Consider the following 19,832-nt stretch of genomic DNA (forward strand, 5'->3'; position numbering starts at 1 on the left):
CTTCAATGGTTCTGATGAAGATGCGTGAGATTGTTGAAGCTTACCTTGGCTCTGCAATTAAGAATGTCGTTGTTACTGTCCCTGCTTACTTTGTTGATTCTCAGCGTCAAGCTACCAAGGATGTTGGTGTTATTGCTGGTCTTAATGTCATGTGAATCATCAATGAGTCCACTGTTGCTGCCATCGCATATGGGCTAGACAAGAAATCAACAAGTGTTGGTGAAAAGAATGTCTTGATTTTTGACCTTGGTGGTGGTACTTTTGATGTCTCTTTGCTTACTATTGAAGAGGGTATCTTTGAGGTGAAAGCCACTGCCGGAGACACCCATCTTGGAGGTGAGGATTTTGACAATAAAATGGTGAACCATTTTGTTCAAGAGTTCAAGAGAAAGAACAAGAAGGACATCAGCGGTAACCCTAGGGCACTCAGGCGATTGAGGACTGCATGTGAGAGGGCGAAAAGAACTCTTTCATCTACTGCCCAGACTACCATTGAAATTGACTCTCTATTTGAGGGAATTGATTTCTACTCCCCTATCAACTCTCATTATTATTATTCATTTTAATTTTGTTTTATTATTAGAGCTAGGGATTTAATTGTGGAATGGGCTTTGGGCCCTAATTTCATTTTAACATCCTTTAATTGCTTGTGCATCTCATATACGTGCATATTCTTTTTATATTTATAATTTGTTTTTAATTATTTGATCACTTATTTATTCATTTGATTTCAAATTCATTTTGAGAGTGAACAATAAAAATTGAATGATTGAGAATTCCACCGATTTATTTTCTGAAATCGCCAAATCCTTTTTCTCATTAAAATCTGCATCTCATATACGTGCATATTCTTTTTATATTTATAATTTGTTTTTAATTATTTGATCACTTATTTATTCATTTGATTTCAAATTCATTTTGAGAGTGAACAATAAAAATTGAATGATTGAGAACTCCACCGATTTATTTTCTGAAATCGCCAAATCCTTTTTCTCTTTAAAATTTGAAGAAAAAGATTATCCTGGATGGAATATCCAGTCATAATCCCGAATATTAGGCTCAAGCTGTAAGAGCTTGTAAGCCATAAATATTCGTCTTCTCTCCAAAACACCTGTAAATATCTCAAACCATCTTCTTATTGATACATGTTGAGTATGGGTTGATACATACTACGTGGAATTCAAATGAGTTTGGGTTTGCCTCTAATGAGTCGATACAATCGAGTAATGATTCGATACATCCTGTGATTGGGTCAACTCATTCTTGTTTGGGTCGACTCAATCTGAAAGATGTTTTTCAAAGATTGTCATTGCCTCAAATGAGTCGATACAAATGAAAAATGGGTTGATACATTGAGCGGATGGATCGACTCTCCCGTGTTTAGAGTTGACTCATCCTGAAACATTTTTCTCTCAAACTAGTTAATACCTACAATGTATCGTCTTTGTTTGCTTCGTATTAACTCATTCAACTGATGTATTGACTCATTCCATTTTAGATTTAATACATTCTGTACCAAATTTTAAAAATTACATTTTGGATAAAAATATATTTTTACTCATTTCTTTTCTACATTCACACATACATATAAATATGTATTCATGCGTCATTTATAAGCATTGAATCCTGAAAGATACAAAGAATTCTCATCATCTTCAACCTCTTTTGACGCATTCATCAACTACACATAATCATTTGTTATTGTTTGTTGGCAAAAAAGATTGATAAGGTCCAATTTAGGATTGTGTAATCAAAATGGGTTAAGGTTTTCTTTGGGGGATTTTATAACACCAAATTACACCGTTATTTTGACTCGTTTTATACATGTTTTATTATCGTTTTACCTCCATTTCCAGTGTTATGTGGGTATTTTGTCTGCATTTAAGGTATTTGACCATATAGGATCCATGTGTGAAGAAACGAAGCAATTCAGATGCAAAACAAAGAAACAATGGGAAATTACACACAAGATGGCCTACATAACATTTGCCATGGAGAATGCCATATAAAGAGTGACGTGTCCCACTCACCAACGGAAAGATTTACCCATTCTTCCACACGTTGGAAAGGTGGTGTTCGCCACCTTGGCATGACATTCGCCATCCTTTGTGAAGGTCAGGCAGTTAGAAAATGGACTTGCTTGGTCTCCCACTCACTCCATGCACTCATACATTCTCTCCCATGAATGAAAAAGCTTCCCACTTAATATTTTGGACCTTGGAACATTATAAATAGGCGATAAGCTTCATTTTCCGAGGCATCCAAGCTTAGCACAATCTTAAGCACTAGAATTACCGGTTAAAATTATAACTTGTCACATCGAGGGGTTATAGCACCAGAGAGCATTAAGTTTGTACGAAGTTTGGAGCACTTTATTGTATCACAGTTTAATCTTGCCTCCATTTATATTTCTTAAAAATCTTCATCAATTTATTATGTACCAGATTCAAGCCTCTATTTGGAGCAAGTTATTATCATATTACGCATTTTATTATCGCTTTGTTTATTTACTCGCACTTTACTTTCCTCGTCTCTCACAACTTCTTTTATTTCTAAGTCTTATTTCTCGCACCGTATTGCTTTCAATTACCTTTCCAAAATGTTTACTTCTAAGTTTCAAAACTATGTTTTCATGTTTGTCATAAGCATGTCCAGCTAATTTATTAATACTAGGATGTGAGGACCGTCATTTGGCGGTACTCTAACTGTTGTTTCTTTAGGATTTCAATTGTGGGTTATTTTGGTTTTAATACAATTTTTCTGAACTCAATTTAATTGGTCATTATTGTCATACCCCAATTTTGTCCGGCCATTTTGGTTTATCCATGAGATTGCTTTGTTTCAAAGGGGCCATTTACATAGACATGTCCATGATTAATGTTGCAAAATATGGTTTGAATCTTTTTACGACACTGATCCAAAAGTCCATTCGATTATCAGTAAGTATTAAGAGACATGATTATTTTTATGATCACTTGTCATTAAACCCATTTGCACATTTCAAACAAAGACCAAATCTCTAAACCGTTCATAAAAAAAACCTTAAACTAAACTTGCATCTTTTCTAAATATGACTGTGTTTAGTTTATATCAGGATACCACATATATGAGTATTAGATTGGTTTTTAGGATCAAGTTTGAAATTGCAACATTTTTTTGTAGCATGTTTTATGCTAGACCTTTTGGCATGTTTTATTAATGTGCTAAAGTTAATCGAGTTGAAAATCCATTAAAATTACATTTTTGGGCCCAACCCATTTTTAAATTTGAGATATAGCTTAGAATTTTCTTTTTTATTAATACAATTAAATTGTTAAGACAAAATTTAAAATTTAAAAAAAAGAGACCAATTGCACAAATAAATAATAATCCAAACAATATTCCAAATAATAGAAAATACACTTTAGTAATTCAATTCTTTCCCAAATCCAACAAGTTACAATTGCTATTAGACTTGTAATTCAATAAGTTACAAATAAATCCAAATATACACATTTGTCTTAAAAGAAAACCTTAAATAATTACATTTTCTAATTAAATAAAAAAAGGTGTTGTTGGTGACCAAAAGTTGGCGCCCCCAAGTTTGGCATTTCTTACAAGCCACCTTCATCAAGTCACTTCCAAAGTTGTAATATGCAGAGAACAAAAGCAGTTTATTTTAAAAGCACTTTCCAAAAGCTCTTAAGAAACTGCAAAACAACAAAATAAATCACTAAGATTAAAGCTTTACCCAGCAAATTAACATAAACATCCGAAAAGCATGTCAAAGTTGATCTAAAACAGGAACAAACAAAATCCCACATAATCTGGGGATGAGAAAATCGAAAAAGGGAGAAGTTGTTTTCTAAGATTGAGAGTTCTTCAAAAACAGAGAGAGAGGTTAACAGATGGACAACAAGATTTTCCTTCTAAAAACCTAGAGCACCCATCAAAGCAATACTTCATAAAAGACCCTGGACTAGCGTCGTTACCCTGCAAAAAATAACCCAAAACACTGTGTAAAGCTCCAACGTTTCCTAAAAGCTTGTAAAGATTTCACCTTGGATCTCGGCGAGTTTGAGCTAAAACCCTTGTCCAAATCATAAAGGGAGCGACGGTAAATAGAAGAGCAACAGAGAAAAAAGAGGAAGATAACAAGTAGGACGAGCAAAGGATAAAGAGAAAGTGATACCTGCGGATCCGTCCTTCGGTAAACTCTCGGTCGCTACTTTTCTTTTCTTCTTTTGTTTTTCTTTTTTTCACGATCAAGACGCACATTTGAGCGCGATTAAGATCCATCGAAGGTTAGTCTTACTTTGTGTGTCTTTAACCCGAGCTTTGACCTTGGCTTTCCATAGAAACTCCTCTTGTATGATGCATTTTGTTTGGTTCATTAGATCAAGATTTTGTTTTAGGAGTAGTTGTTTAGTATAGGTTTTGGCAAAATCAAGGTTGAGTTTTTTATTAGAGCAATCGGTAGGTATATAAAGGGAGTTGGTTTCGGATTCGAGCTTGGGGATCAATTCAAGGGTGGGTTTGTGTTAAAATTTTCATGTTCGGGGGCGGCGCCGCCGCTCCTCTCTGATGAGAACGACGGGATAGGATAATAGGAACATGAGAAGAGCCAAGCATGTTTTATTTTTTTTTCTTTCTCCAAATGTGTTATTTTGCTTTTATATATTATGATAGTTTTAATAGCCTTAATTAAGATTAAATGTGTTGTCACTCATCTGGCCTTCCCAAGTTCCGATTTAGACTAGGTCTTGGCTACTGTGTTGGTTTGAATAATTACTCTGCTTTTGAAAATTGGAAATAAGACGGATTAATGGAGATGTTCGTCTACCAACACATATTGTTCGTGTACCAAAGCTGGGTGGGGGCCACGTGGCTGCATCCGCCCTTTTTTCTTCTGCTGGTTTAAATTCTGTTTGGTTTTCCCACTAGGATGGAGCTTTTATGGGCTTCCGGCCCAATCCGACAGAAGAAAAGCGCCCTTGGGCCTCGTGGTCCCTTGTGGCTTGTTTTTTTTTTAAGCTAACCCCTTATGCAGGCCTTACCCCAGCTTTTGGTTTATTCCATTTTGTTTTCTTTCTCTTTTATATTTTTAACTCATGTGTATACTTAAAAAACACAAGTATAATTGGTAATAGTAGTAATAATTATTGAGTCTTTATTCATGTTTCATTTGTTTCATTAGAATATTATAATTAATTAAATAAGAATTTAGTTACTAATACAAAGTAAATAATCCATTTTTATTGTTTCAAAACAATTTAATTATCTTGGTCCAACACCAAGTAATCCATTTAAGACCCGAGAGATTCTAACAAAGTCGAATCCAAATCATTTTCCTATCCATACACTCCAAAAAGAACTTTATTTTTATAAGTTAAATATTTGGACGAAAAAGGGTATAGTAAGCTTCCGCTTCGTTATCTCTCGATCATTCGAATAATCGGCGTTCGCCATATTGCTTGAATTCTCGTCGTCCAATCAAAACATTAATCGTACGAAAATCAAACCATTTTTCTAAATTAATATAACACTTAAGAATATTCTTAACATAAATCTTGGGATGAAAAGGAGATAGGAAGCGTACGCTTCACTATTTCTGAAGCACTTGAATAATTGGCGTACGCTATATTGCTCGAGTTCTTGTCACCCGATTAAACCTTAATCATATAATTTCAAATCACTTGCTCCAAAGTAAATATAATTTTTAAATTCAAATCATTTTTAAACTCCAACCATCATATTCAAATCACATTTTCTTTTAAATCAATTACAAATTCTAAATAAAAGGATAGGAGGCGTACGCCTCATTATCTTTCGATTATTCGAATAATTGGCGTACGCCATATTGCTCGGATTTTCGTCACCAAATTAAACCACAATCAAATATTCTTAAGTCACCTATTATATCAAACACAGTTTCAAGATCAACTTAATAACTTAAACTTCGATAGAGAATGGGAGGCGTACGCCTCACCATTCCTTGATTATTTGAATAATTGGCGTACGCCACATTGCTCAAATTGTCTTTCGATCAAAACCTACCAATCCAAAATTCGAACTATCTACGCAAATCAAATACGACATCTAAGAATATCTTTTACAAATCAAACCTCGGATGATAAAAGATGGGAGGCGTTCTCCTCGCCATCTCTCGATTATTTGAATAATTGGTGTACGCCATATTGCACAAATTATCGACTTCCGACTAAAACACGCTAATTAAACTTGGATAAGGGAATAGGGGGCGCACGCCTCATTATTCTTTGAATAAGCAAGTAGGAGGTGTACGCCTCACTACCGTGCATATTCAACATCCACAAACAAACTTTCAAAATAATTCGAACGAAAAAGGAATAGAAGGCGGTCGCCTTATTATTCCTCGAAAGAATTGGACGATCGGTGTACACCATATTGCTCAATCTTTCGTCGTTCTTCAAAAACATCTCAAATAAATGAAACTTAATTTCTCGCCCCCGAGCGATCGAAACCAATCAACCATCAACACCCAAACACATCAAATCAACTTGTCACCCCCGCGTGACCAAAACTCCTTTCAAAAAGAACACTGTTAATCCTTTCTAATGTGTATAACAAACCAATGCTTAAGCCTTCGCCGAGAGTAGACAAGCCAGCGTTTAGCCTTTAGAACGCGATCTACACAGTCGTTCATTAAAAGACACCAACAAAAACCGTAGTTTCCCGAACTACGAATGCTCTGATTTCCTTATTATACCATAAGGATACGTAGGCAGGAGATTGTTGTATCTTCGCGAGCACACTAATAAAAAACCTCCCCCTTTCTCCTTTTGAGGTCTTCATCCGTCTCTATTCAATATTTAATTGCTCGAAGAAAGCGAATAACATTAAATTAACATTCAAATAGCAAATTAGACTAAAAGGTTCCCGTTGAGTACAACGGACGTGAGGGTGCTAATACCTTCCCCTTGCGTAATCGACTCCCGAACCCGAATATGGTTGCGACGACCATTATTCTATTTTCTAAAAGGTTTTATCGATATTTCCCTATTCCTTCATTGGGATAAATAAAGTTCGGTGGCGACTCTGTTCGAACTAAATATTTTCGCGACCATCGCTAGGAATCGTATTTTTCGAGATGCGACAGATGGCGACTCTGCTAGGGACCCCGCTCCAAGCAAGAGAGAGTCAAGCCTAACTTAGTCAATTTGCTATGAATGATAGAATACTGTTTTTTATTTATTTATTTGTTTTTGTATATCTTGATGTATTATTTATGCTATGTATTTTATTTTGCTATTATGGTGGGTGATCTATGGTGTTTGACACATGTTGTGAGATAAACTCCGTACCCGAGCTTTGAGAAGAACTTAGAACCCAGAGTTGTGTAGTATTGAACCGGGGGGTGTACACCTCATTGGGACAATACGAGAACTCCACATAGAGTAGATCTGTTCAGAATTTCCATCATAATATGGCTAGCCCATTATTGCGAGGAAACGTTGAACATGGTCCATGACTCTGGGGACCTCATCTTAAACTGAAGTCCGTCTTCATGATTGGCGATCGTGTAGTATTGAACCGAAGGGTGTACACCCTGTTCGAACAATACGAGGATCCCACTTAGAGTAGACCGATTCAGAATTTCCATCTCAATGTGGCTAGCCCATTATTATGATGGAAGACTGAACTTGGTCCGTGACTCTAAGTTCTTATCATAAAAGTGGATAACCTTAGGAGCAATCCTTGATGTGTGGGGTAAAAGACATAGAACCGTTGTTAAGTTGAAACCTTGTGATATTTGTGAAACCTGGATCCCTGTCATTGCATAAACATCATGTTGCATTCATTATGAGCATAGCAAAATCATTTACACACTTTCTTATTTTCAGGGAATTTCAAAATTTTCAGTTAATTAAGCATTCAAGAACAAATGGAGTCAGAAAAGAAAAAAACATTCCAAATCAAAGCTAAGGTACCGTGTGTGAAGAAGTTCATTGCATTCAGAGATGGGTTGACTAATATCCGTCGAGACGCATTCACACTCAAATATGGGAGGATTCTACACTTGTTGTCTATACCAGTACAGAAGGAAGCTATTACCGCATTAGCCCAGTTTTATGATCCACCACTCAGAAGTTTTCTCTTTAAAGATTTCCAGTTGGCCCCGACTTTGGAAGAATTTGGAAGAATATTGGACTCTCCTAAACAGAAGAAGGGACCATACAAGGGTTTAGGTCAAGTCCCTGAACCCGAAGAGTTGGCAAAAGTATTAAGCATCCCAGTCAAAGATCTAACCCCTAACATCAAAATTTGGGGAAAGGTACAAGGAATTCCACAAGAGTACATGGAGAAAACTGCTCAAAGCTTTGCTGAAGCCTAGAAGTGGGAAGCCCATGATACTATTATGGCTTTACTAATTTTTGGATTAGTGTTATTTCCTAACATGGAGAAGTTAATTGATGTAGCAGCTATTAGCGTATTTTGGGCCGTCAAGGTTAAGAATGAAGATTCAGTGCCCGCACTCCTAGCAGATGTCTATCACACTTCGCACTTACGCTTTGAGAAGAAGGGAGGACTGATGTTATGTTGCATACCACTCCTTTACCAATGGCTTGTCTCTCATGTGTTCAAAGAGGTTGATACAATTGAAAGTATGGATGGATATGAGTGGTCTCAAAAGCTAGTAGGACTCACTGAAAATACCATTATTTGGTATCCTTATGGCTTGAATGTGGGAGATACAATTACTAGCTGTGGAGAATTTCCGAATGTACCATTAATAGGGTCAAAAGGGTGCATTAACTACAATCCTGTTTTAGCAGTAAGGCAGTTGGGTTATCCTATCACATACAAACCAGATGACCAGTTGTTAGAAGGTTTTGTGTTCCATGATATGGAGGATCCCGCTATGCTGAGAAGGGTCATCCGAGCCTGGGAGAAAGTTCGCTTCAGAGGACAAGACAAAGGAAAGGGTGTCATAGGGGATAGAGAACCCTATCATCAATGGGTCACCAGAAGAAGTCAAGAGGTCAAACTGCCATTCATCCTCGATCCTCTAACTCAACCTCCATCACCAGAACCCATCCCTGTCTCCATGGAAGAAGTGGAAGCGTTGAGAGCTACTATAGCAAGACTTGGACGAGAAAATGAAGAGCTACAGGCCAGCTTCCAACAAGTTTCAAATGAAAGAAATGAGATAAAGTGGGAACTAGAGAGGAAGAAGGCCCAGCTTGAAGCAACTGAGGAAAAGGTCGACAAAGAAGAACATAAGAGAAAGAAAGTGAAAATAGGCATGGAGCAAGCTGACCACTGCCTAGAAACCATTAAAGAGCAGTTGAGACAAGTTGAGAAAGAATGCCTAAAGAATAAGCGGTGGTGGCTACGAGCTACAGAAGAGAAAAAAGAGGTTAGAGAGATATTGGAGGCTAAGATACAAGATCTCACTATCTCCCTCCATAATGTTGAGACCCAAGCCGAGCACGAGCGCCGACTTAAGGAAAGAGCCCTGGAAGCTTCTCGAGTCACACCTACGACTTGGGCCGAGAAATGTCAAGAAGCAAAAGATGCTAGAGGATTTGCTCAACATTGGAAAGATAGATTTGAGGCATTCCATCAAGACAGTGTGATATGGCTAAGGGAAAGAGAGCAAGTCATTGAGGATTACGATACCTTTAGGAGAACTATCAATTTCTTGCAAGCGGACAAAGATGGGTACCGTGCAAAGCTCAACGGTTTGGTACAATTCTGCAACTGGATAACCCAAGAAATGCCTTGGAGGTTGAGAGAGGCATTGGAAGGATTGGACCAGCATGGCACACATCCTGCTGTAATCCATTTTGTTATGATGTGTGAGGGGATGGTGAAGAGGTTCAAGTCTGAATTAGAAGAACTCATAACTCGAAAGACTTCTGTGTGATTCTTCTGTTTTTCTTATATTCAGTTAGTATTTGAGCTGTATCGATTTGGGCGGTTATGCCTTTGTACTCCGTACTTTAAATATTTGAATGGAAGAGGATGATCCTCATTTTTATTTCCTGACTTTATGTTTTCTCTAAATGCTTAATATAACTACAACCGTGATGAAAATTCCCTGAAAATAAAATATGCATAACATTCGCATCCTCATCATGCATCACGCTTCATGAAAACTCAAAAAAAAAACTTACCCAACCTTTTTACCCTTTATCCAGCCACACTGACTAATCGACATCGGTACGAGACGCGAGGCAAATACAAGATGACATTAGAACAAGTTGAGGCCAACCAGGTTACCATGAGGACAGACATCAATACGATCCAGGAGAAGATGGATCAGCTGTTGGAGACAATGCTTGCGATCGCTCAGCGAGAGAGGAGCGAGGAGGAAGAAGACAGGGCAAAAAGGAATAATAGCACGCCAGGTCTGAATCCCCAAGACGAAAGTTACATCCCCACCAAGATGAGATTGGTTCAGATACCAGTAGGAGGCAAGGGATATGGAGACCGTGCAGAGCCTTCTGATACGTCCACTCATCATGGATCCGAGATTGGAGATGACCAGTATGATGCATTCTATATGCCTGATCAACCAAAGCCCAAGATACTTTCAGATCCTGCTGCAGATAGGCTTCGTGCCCTGGAAAAGAAAATCAAAGCCATAGAAGGAAACAACATCTTCGGTGCTTCTGCCATGAACATGCGTTTGGTATCGAATTTAGTCATCCCAGCTAAATTTAAAACCCCTGATTTCGAGAAATACAAAGGACAGACTTGTCCAAGAAGTCACTTGGTGATGTATTTCAGGAAAATGGCTGCTCATACCGAAAATGACAAACTACTCGTACACTGTTTTCAAGACAGTTTGAGTGGGGCATCTCTGAGATGGTATATGAGTTTAGAACAGGGCCGAATTCAAAGTTGGGAGGATTTGGCTGACGCATTTCTCCGTCAGTACAAATACAACTTAGATATGGCACCCGACCGAATGCAGTTGCAGGGGATGGCTATGAAGGAGAGTGAGTCATTCAAAGAATATGCCCAGCGGTGGAGAGAGTTGACTGCTCAGGTAGAGCCACCATTGTCTGAGAAGGAAATGACCGGTATATTTGTGGACACCTTGAAGGACCCATTCTTTGATCGATTAGTGAGCAGTGCCGCATCTGACTTCGCACATCTCGTCACGATTGGAGACCGCATAGAGAAGGGGTTGAGGGATGGAAAAATTCCTGGAGCAGTGACAACATCTAGCGCACCAAAGAAATATTCTGGAGGCTTCCCAAAGAAAAGAGAAGGTGAAACAAACGCCATATCCAGGAACTACAAAGGGAAGCAACAAGCTTCACACGGTTAAGTCGCCGCCGTGGTACCTATACCCTATCAACAATCGACGCAACAATAACAAATTTATCAACCACAACATCAACGACATCATCATCAGCAAAATACCGCACCACCAAGACAGTTCAAGCCAAGACCTCCAAGAAGACAACTTGATCCTCTACCAGTACCTTATAGTCAGATATTCCCATATCTGCAGAAGGAGGGCCTTCTAACATTGAGGGAGTTAAAACCAGCTGTTTTTCCATATCCACCTGGATACGACGCTAATGCCCATTGTGAATTTCACATGGGAGCACCTAGTCATACTTTGGAGAACTGTTTCGCATTTCAGAATCGAGTACAAGACTTGATCGAAGCCAAGGTCGTTTCTTTCACTCCAAGACGCCCGAACGTGAACACCAACCCTATGCCGATGCATAAGGATGCTTCCGTCAGTGCCATTGAGGAGAGTGATGAAGGCAAACTGATCCGTAAAGTTGAAGAGATTCAAACCCCTATCACCATGATAGGAGCACAATTGCTGAAGAGTGGTCTGATCCTGGAAGAACTGGTGGAGGAAGAGAATAATGAAGGGTTGAGGAGTTTTATACAACAAATGTTGGATCGAGGCGAGTTACAGATAACTTACCATGTCAAGAGCAAGCGCCAGGAAGAGATAGCCGTGGTAGATATCCCCTATGATGAGGTCAGAGTAGAAATACCTATAAATACGTTGGTGATAGAGTTCCCAGCACCTTTCGAATATAAAGATGAGAAGGCAGTCCCATGGATATATCAGCCCAGAGCTTTTAAGCAGGGACAGGAAGATAAACCTTTAATGATTAACGAACCAAATGTCACTTCAATTATGGGCCCAGCAGGAATGACGCGCAGCGGCCGAGTGTTCGCACCAAGAACTGTTGACACTTCTGAGAGAGCTAAAGGGAAGGAGGCTGTTGTCCAGATCCCCGTTCCTAATCAGGGGATGCAAGACATGCACCTGTCTCCTAAAGCTGGTGTCACTCGTGAGGAGGCTGAGGAGTTTTTGAAAATAATCAAGAAAAGCGATTACAAGGTGGTGGACCAGCTAAACCAAACACCTTCCAAAATTTCCATGTTATCTCTCCTCCTCAACTCAGAAGCACACAGGAATTCGCTGTTGAAGGTATTGAGCTCCGCTCATATCACCAAGGACATAACAATAGAACAGTTTGATGACGTAATAGCTTGTGTGACTACTGGAAATTTCTTGGGTTTTAATGATGACGAACTACCGATTGAAGGAAAGAACCATAACAAGGCTCTCCACATCTCTTTGAAATGCATGGATGTTATACTGTCAAGGGTGTTGGTAGACACAGGTTCCTCATTGAACGTCATGCCAAAGACAACTTTGATAAAACTGCCAGTGGAAGGAATAAGTATGAAGCCCAGCAGCCTAATCGTAAAAGCATTTGATGGCTCAAGGCGAGCAGTGATAGGAGAGGTTGACTTACCAACCAAGATAGGTCCAACAATTTTTAATATTATATTCCAAGTCATGGATATACATCCTGGTTACAGTTGCTTACTCGGGAGACCCTGGATTCACTCCGCAGGTGTTGTCACCTCCACTCTGCATCAAAAACTAAAATTCATCACAAATGACAAGATGATTGTGGTTGGGGGAGAAGAAGATATCTTGGTTAGTCACTTAACATCTTTTCGATATATCGATGTGGATGGCGAAATCACTGAGACACCATTCCAATCCCTGGAAGTGGTAAACATGATGGTCGTTCAACAGACCTTGGAAGTCCCGAAATACGGACCATCCATGGCCTCATGGCAAGGAGCTAAAGCCGTTATGGAAAGTGAAGATGCACAAGACTGGGGCAAAGTGGTGGAAGTAAAAGAGAAACGAGACAAGTTTGGCCTGGGGTATGACCCATCATCAGACAGAGCTGGTAGCCAATCTGACAAAGAGAAGATACCTTCCGTGGAGAAAACGTTCACCAGCGCTGGCCACATCTTTGGCAAACAGGTGGCAATGATCAATGAAGAAGACCGCAATGAGGGGGTGTCCAGCTGGATGCGTCAAGCCGCACCTAATGAAGAACTAACAAACTGGAAGGCTGTGGAAGTTCCCCAAATATTTCAAAAGTAATTTTATCATTTTTAGACAAAACCCTGTGCTCTGCCCAAGGCACAGTGGCATGTTGTAGGGCCTCCTTTATCTTTTTCAAGAGTTTTTGTCATTAATGAAATGACGTTTTGCATTCAAATTTTTGTTCCTTTTCTTTCGTTTTGATCTATTTACAAAAATGGCAATCAATTTTTTATGCACGCACTTTCTAAATAAACTGCATAAACCATAACATGCAGAAACACCACCGAGACCATTGATAACGACACTGCTATGATCCAATATGACTTTGATTGTCCAATCTACCAAGCTGAAGACGAAGTGGGGGAAGACTGCGAACTCCCTGAAGAGTTGGCCAGATTACTCAGACAAGAAGAAAAGGTTATTCAACCACACCAGGAAGACGTTGAAGTTATCAATCTGGGAACAGAAAAAGATAAGAGAGAAGTAAAGGTAGGCGCCGCGCTTCAAGATACAGTGAAGACAAGACTGATAGAGCTCCTCCACGAATATGATGACGTGTTTGCTTGGTCATACCAAGACATGCCTGGATTAGACACTGATATTGTGACTCACAAGCTTCCCCTTAAAGAAGAATGCCCTGCCGTCAAGCAAAAGCTAAGAAGAACTCGACCATATATGGCTCTCAAGATCAAAGAAGAAGTGAGAAAGTAGTTTGACGTTGGTTTCCTGGAAGTCGCTAAATACCCACAATGGGTTGCTAACATTGTACCGGTGCCGAAGAAAGATGGAAAAGTCCGCATGTGCGTAGACTACCGAGACTTAAACAGAGCTAGTCCCAAAGACGATTTCCCATTACCTCACATTGATGTACTGGTGGATAACACAGCTCAATTCTCCGTGCTCTCCTTCATGGATGGTTTCTCAGGATACAACCAAATTAAGATGGATCCCAAAGACATGGAGAATACCACGTTCATTACTCCTTGGGGCACCTTTTGTTACAAAGTAATGCCGTTTGGTTTAAAAAACGCGGGGGCAACATATCAACGTGCCATGGTGACTCTCTTTCACGACATGATTCATGAAGAAATTGAGGTGTATGTCGATGACATGATTGCCAAATCCCAGACAGAAGAAGAGCACATCACCAACCTGGAGAAACTATTCACATGTTTGAGGAAGTTTAGGTTGAGACTTAATCCTAATAAATGCACATTTGGGGTTCGATCAGGAAAGCTTTTAGGCTTTATTGTAAGCCAAAAGGGAATTGAAGTAGATCCTGACAAGGTCCGAGCCATTCAGAACATGCCTGCACCAAAGACTGAGAAAGAGGTTCGCGGTTTCTTGGGGAGACTAAATTACATCGCCAGGTTTATTTCTCACCTTACAGCAACATGTAAACCAATATTCAAGCTTCTGAGGAAGAATCAAGGCGTGGAATGGAATGAGGATTGTCAGATAGCCTTTGATAAAATCAAGGAATACTTGCAAGAGCCACCGATTCTGATGCCCCCTACAGAAGGGAGACCCCTCATCATGTACTTAACAGTGCTCGACGAGTCCATGGGTTGTGTATTGGGACAACAAGATGAGACTGGTAGAAGAGAGCATGCCATATATTATCTGAGCAAAAAGTTTAATGATTGTGAGACCAGATATTCCTTACTCGAGAAGACTTGTTGTGCACTCACATGGGCTGCTAAGCGTCTCAGGCAGTACATGCTAACTCACACAACTTGGCTGGTATCTAAAATGGATCCCATCAAGTACATATTCGAGAAACCAGCTCTCACTGGTAGGATTGCTCGATGGCAGATGTTGTTGTCAGAATATGATATCCAATATGTTACACAAAAAGCGATCAAGGGAAGCATACTAGCAGACCACCTTGCTCATCAACCACTGGAGGATTACCAATCTTTGAAATTTGACTTTCCAGATGAGGACATCATGGTTGTTAAGGATGTTGAAGACTCCGAACTAGAGGAAAGCCTCGAGCCAAGAGCAGGCTGGACGCTCATGTTTGATGGTGCCTCAAATGCAATAGGCCATGGAATCGGGGCAGTGCTGATGTCTCCCAAGAATTTCCATCTACCATTCACCGCAAAGCTCTGTTTTACCTACACAAATAACATGGCCGAGTATGAAGCTTGCATACTAGGGTTGGAAGAAGCTATTGAGTTGAAGATCAAGATACTAGAAGTATTCGGGGACTCCGCTCTAGTCATACATCAGATCAGAGGCGATTGGGAAACAAGACATGCTAACCTAATTCCATACCGGGATTATGTGTTGAAGCTACTCCCAAAGTTCGACGAAGTCACTTTCTCTCATATTCCTCGAGAAGAGAATCAGATGGCAGATGCCTTAGCAACTTTGGCTTCCATGTATAAATTAATATGGCCTAACCATCAGCCTCATATTGAGATTAGACGTTTTGACGAACCTGCCCATTGCCTGACGACAGCAGAAGAGCCAGATGGTAAACCATGGTTCTTTGATATCAAACAATATTTGGAGAAGAGGGAGTATCCGGCAGAGGCTTCCAGCCTTGACAAAAGGACCCTCCGGAGATTGGCATCAAAATTCCTCTTGAATGGAGAGGTATTGTACAAGAAAAACTACGACATGGTTTTGTTGAGGTGTGTAGACAAACATGAAGCAGACCAGCTTATGAGGGACATACACGAAGGCTCTTTCGGTACGCACGCAAATGGGCATGCTATGGCCAAGAAAATTCTAAGGGCAGGTTACTACTAGTTGACGATGGAAGCTGACTGTTACCATTACACCAGAGCATGCCACAAATGCCAAATCTATGCTGACAAAATACATGTACCGCCTACCCCGTTGAATGTCATAGCATCACCTTGGCCTTTCTCTATGTGGGGCATCGACATGATTGGAATGATAGAACCCAAAGCGTCAAATGGACACAGATTTATCTTGGTGGCCATAGATTATTTTACCAAATGGGTGGAAGCCGCGTCTTATGCGAACGTCACAAAGCATGTAGTCGCCCGTTTCTTGAAAAATAACATCATATGTCGATATGGTATTCCCAACAAAATTATCACTGATAATGGGTCCAATCTCAACAACAAGACCATGGATGAGTTATACGCAACATTCAAGATCGAGCACCACAACTCATCACCCTATCGACCTAAGATGAATGGGGGCTGTCGAAGCTGCAAATAAAAATATCAAGAAAATCATCCAAAAGATGGTTGTTACGTACAAGGATTGGCATGAGATGTTACCTTTTGTGTTACATGGCTATCGCACATCGATACGAACTTCAACAGGGGCAACTCCTTATTCCTTGGTATACGGTATGGAAGCAGTTCTCCCTATAGAAGTAGAGATCCCCTCGATGAGAGTCCTGATGGAGGCTAAGCTAGACGAGGCAGAATGGGTTCAATCAAGGTACGACGAGCTCAACCTTATTGAGGAGAAACACTTGAAAGTGTTAGGTCATGGTTAACTCTATCAGAGGCGTCTTAAAAAGGCATTCGACAAGAAAGTTCATCCCAGGGTGTTTCAAGAGGGAGATTTGGTACTGAAGAAAATCTTGCCCATTCACAAAGACTCTAGAGGGAAATGGACACCAAATTATGAAGGCCCATTTGTGGTGGTTAGAGCCTTTTCCGGAGGCGCTCTAATTCTAGCAACTATGGACGGTGATGAGTTGTCGCTTCCCACCAACGTTGATGCTGTTAAAAAGTACTTCGCCTAAAAAAGGTGGAATAATAAAAGCCGCTAAATCGAAAACCTGAAAGGGCGATTTAGGCAAAAATGGCTATCCCGGTGGATCGAAAAGCCGAAAGGGCGATCCAGGCAAAAATTAGGGATAAAAATAAAAGAATTTGACCCGCTGAGTTGAAAACCCGAAAAGGCGACTCAGGCAAAAATGGGTATCCCGGTGGATCGAAAACCCGAAAGGGCGGTCCAGGCAAAAGTTAGGGATTAATTCCAAGGCAAAGAGTTGTACTTATAGACATCTGGCATACCCTGGAAGACAAAGAATCGATCTACCTCACTTTTCAAAAGCAAAGTGCTCAGACTATCGAAGACATAAGGATCATAGCAGTGTGGAAACTCAATAAGAACTCAATTCTCATTGCCATTTTGTTTTCTATGCACAACAATTACCTCATTAAGGAATTGCATATTTATGTACAATCACCCATTTAAGGGTCAAATCAATAAAAGAGAATTTTTCTCAACAAACTGTGCCCAAATCATTTTTTTTATTTTATCTGTTTGTTTGCAAAGAACCTTTTATTTTTTATAAACATCACTTTTAAAAACTATTGGAGAAAAATGCATGTTTGAATAAAGTGGTAAAATTAATAGTAAGCGGACGGATCCCTTTAGTCCTCAAGACTCACTCTTGCCTTTCATAAAGGTGCAGGACTGATTGCAGACAATTATGTTCCTTTCAACTACTGATTCATACCTCTCATAAATGTACTCATGGTATAGCCAGACCGGGGCAAGGCTTCATCACCTTTCCAACAAAACATTAATAAATCATGGACGGGGTATCGCGTGTCGAAAGTCTGGACCTTTCAATGACTTGGAACAACCCAAATATATTCCCAAAACCACCTAGCAGGGGCATTACAATTTGATTTCCATTGATAGCCCCAATGATAAAAAATATATACTGTTGGCATCATACCTCAAAGCGAAATGTCCTAACTAGGGCATGTCCAATTACCCAGTTGCATTCCAACATGCATCGCAAGCATCATTTCATGCATAATTTCCTGCCAAACAAGGAAATTCAAAAAAAGCAGTCATATCAATCATCAACATACTCATGCATAACACTCCCACAAAATGGGAATTTCAGCAAAATAAAAATCATTCGCATTCCTACAGCCAAATATCCCCAGCAAAATTGCATACTTGCATACATCCCATGCATGGAATTCCCACCTAAAGTGGGACATTACACAAAAATCAAATATAAAATAATAAGATCCAAGGTCATTCGTGTATATTCTAGACATTCCTTATTTCCAAATGAAGTTATTTCCCTGCATATGCTCGTAGAATTATTTCTCAGCGAATCATTGTTCAACTTTATGATTAAAAATGATATTTCCAGCATTTTTATTTACAATCATTGCTCCCTAAGCAGAGGTTACCCTAAAAAGTCTCTTATGAGCTTTTCCCCTGCAAAGCATTTCTAGTAAATCTCCTTTATAAGGAGTCTTTTCAAAAAATTCCCCCAACAGACGAATATTTGAGATACTGCTTCATTTATCTGAAGAATCTCATTTCTCTGTTTGAGATACTGCTTCATCAATATGAAGAGTCTCATTTCAGATTTCTTTATAGGGATACTGCTCTAATATCCTCGGAGAGTCTTAGATTCAATTAAGGTATTTTTCCCTTGCTGGAATATCTTAATTCTATCATATAGGATGCTGCTTCGACTCGATACAGAGAATCTCATTTTTACTGTTTGAGATGCTGCTTCATCAATATGAAGAGTCTCATTTCAGATTTCTTTTTAGGGATACTGCTCTAATATCCTCGGAGAGTCTTAGATTCAATTAAGGTATTTTTCCCTTGCTGGAATATCTTAATTCTATCATATAAGATGCTGCTTCGACTCGATACAGAGAATCTCATTTTTACTGTTTGAGATGCTGCTTCATCAATATGAAGAGTCTCATTTCAGATTTCTTTATAGGGATACTGCTCTAATATCCTCGGAGAGTCTTAGATTCAATTAAGGTATTTTTCCCTTGCTGGAATATCTTAATTCTATCATATAAGATGCTGCTTCGACTCGATACAGAGAATCTCACTTTTACTGTTTGAGATGCTGCTTCATCAATATGAAGAGTCTCATTCAGATTTTTTTTAGAGATACTGCTCTAAGTATCTTCGGAGAGTCTTAGATTCAATTAAGGTATTTTTCCTTTGCTGGAATATTTTAATTCTATCATATAAGATGCTGTTTCGATTTGATATAGAGAATCTCACTTTTACTGTTGAGATGCTGCTTCATCGATATGAAAAGTCTCATGCCAGATTTTCTTTATACTGCTCTAGCATCTTGAAAAATCTTGAGTTTTAGCTAGGGATGTCATTCCATTGCTAACATGTCTCGACTGTGATGTCCAAGATATTGTTCTGACAACTCCTAGAAAGTCTTGACTGTTCCATTTTACTGTGGAATGATGTCTTTTTTTCCATTTCTCACCGCATTTTCTTCCTGTATTTTCTTCCTTTCATTGCCTGGGACAAAATTTGGGTCTTCTTGTATTTAATTATCTCCCACCGTGAATGCATAAAGACTACTGTCATTATCACTTACCGGTTTGAGGTAATTAAATAGGGGCAGCTGTCATACCCCAATTTTGTCCGGCCATTTTGGTTTATCCATGAGATTGCTTTGTTTCAAAAAGGCCATTTACATAGACATGTCCATGATTAATGTTGCAAAATA

The 19,832-nt window shown here is 39.4% G+C and overlaps 1 long non-coding RNA gene and 1 pseudogene across 1 annotated transcript; one reads left to right on the forward strand and one right to left on the reverse strand.

Annotated features, from left to right (window-relative positions):
- Nucleotides 1–2: 2 nt before the first annotated feature.
- On the forward strand, nt 3–566 carry LOC127093712 (heat shock 70 kDa protein 3-like; annotated as a pseudogene).
- Nucleotides 567–3,387: 2,821 nt separating this feature from the next.
- Nucleotides 3,388–5,841, reverse strand: LOC127097301 (uncharacterized). Its single transcript, XR_007792976.1, has 2 exons — nt 4,172–5,841; nt 3,388–3,972 (listed from the first exon to the last, which is right to left on the reverse strand). It is a non-coding gene; the product is annotated as an uncharacterized LOC127097301 (long non-coding RNA).
- Between the last annotated feature and the right edge of the window lie 13,991 nt (nt 5,842–19,832).

This window comes from Lathyrus oleraceus, chromosome 6, assembly GCF_024323335.1.
Source record: "Lathyrus oleraceus cultivar Zhongwan6 chromosome 6, CAAS_Psat_ZW6_1.0, whole genome shotgun sequence".
In the NCBI taxonomy this organism is placed as follows: domain Eukaryota; kingdom Viridiplantae; phylum Streptophyta; class Magnoliopsida; order Fabales; family Fabaceae; genus Lathyrus; species Lathyrus oleraceus.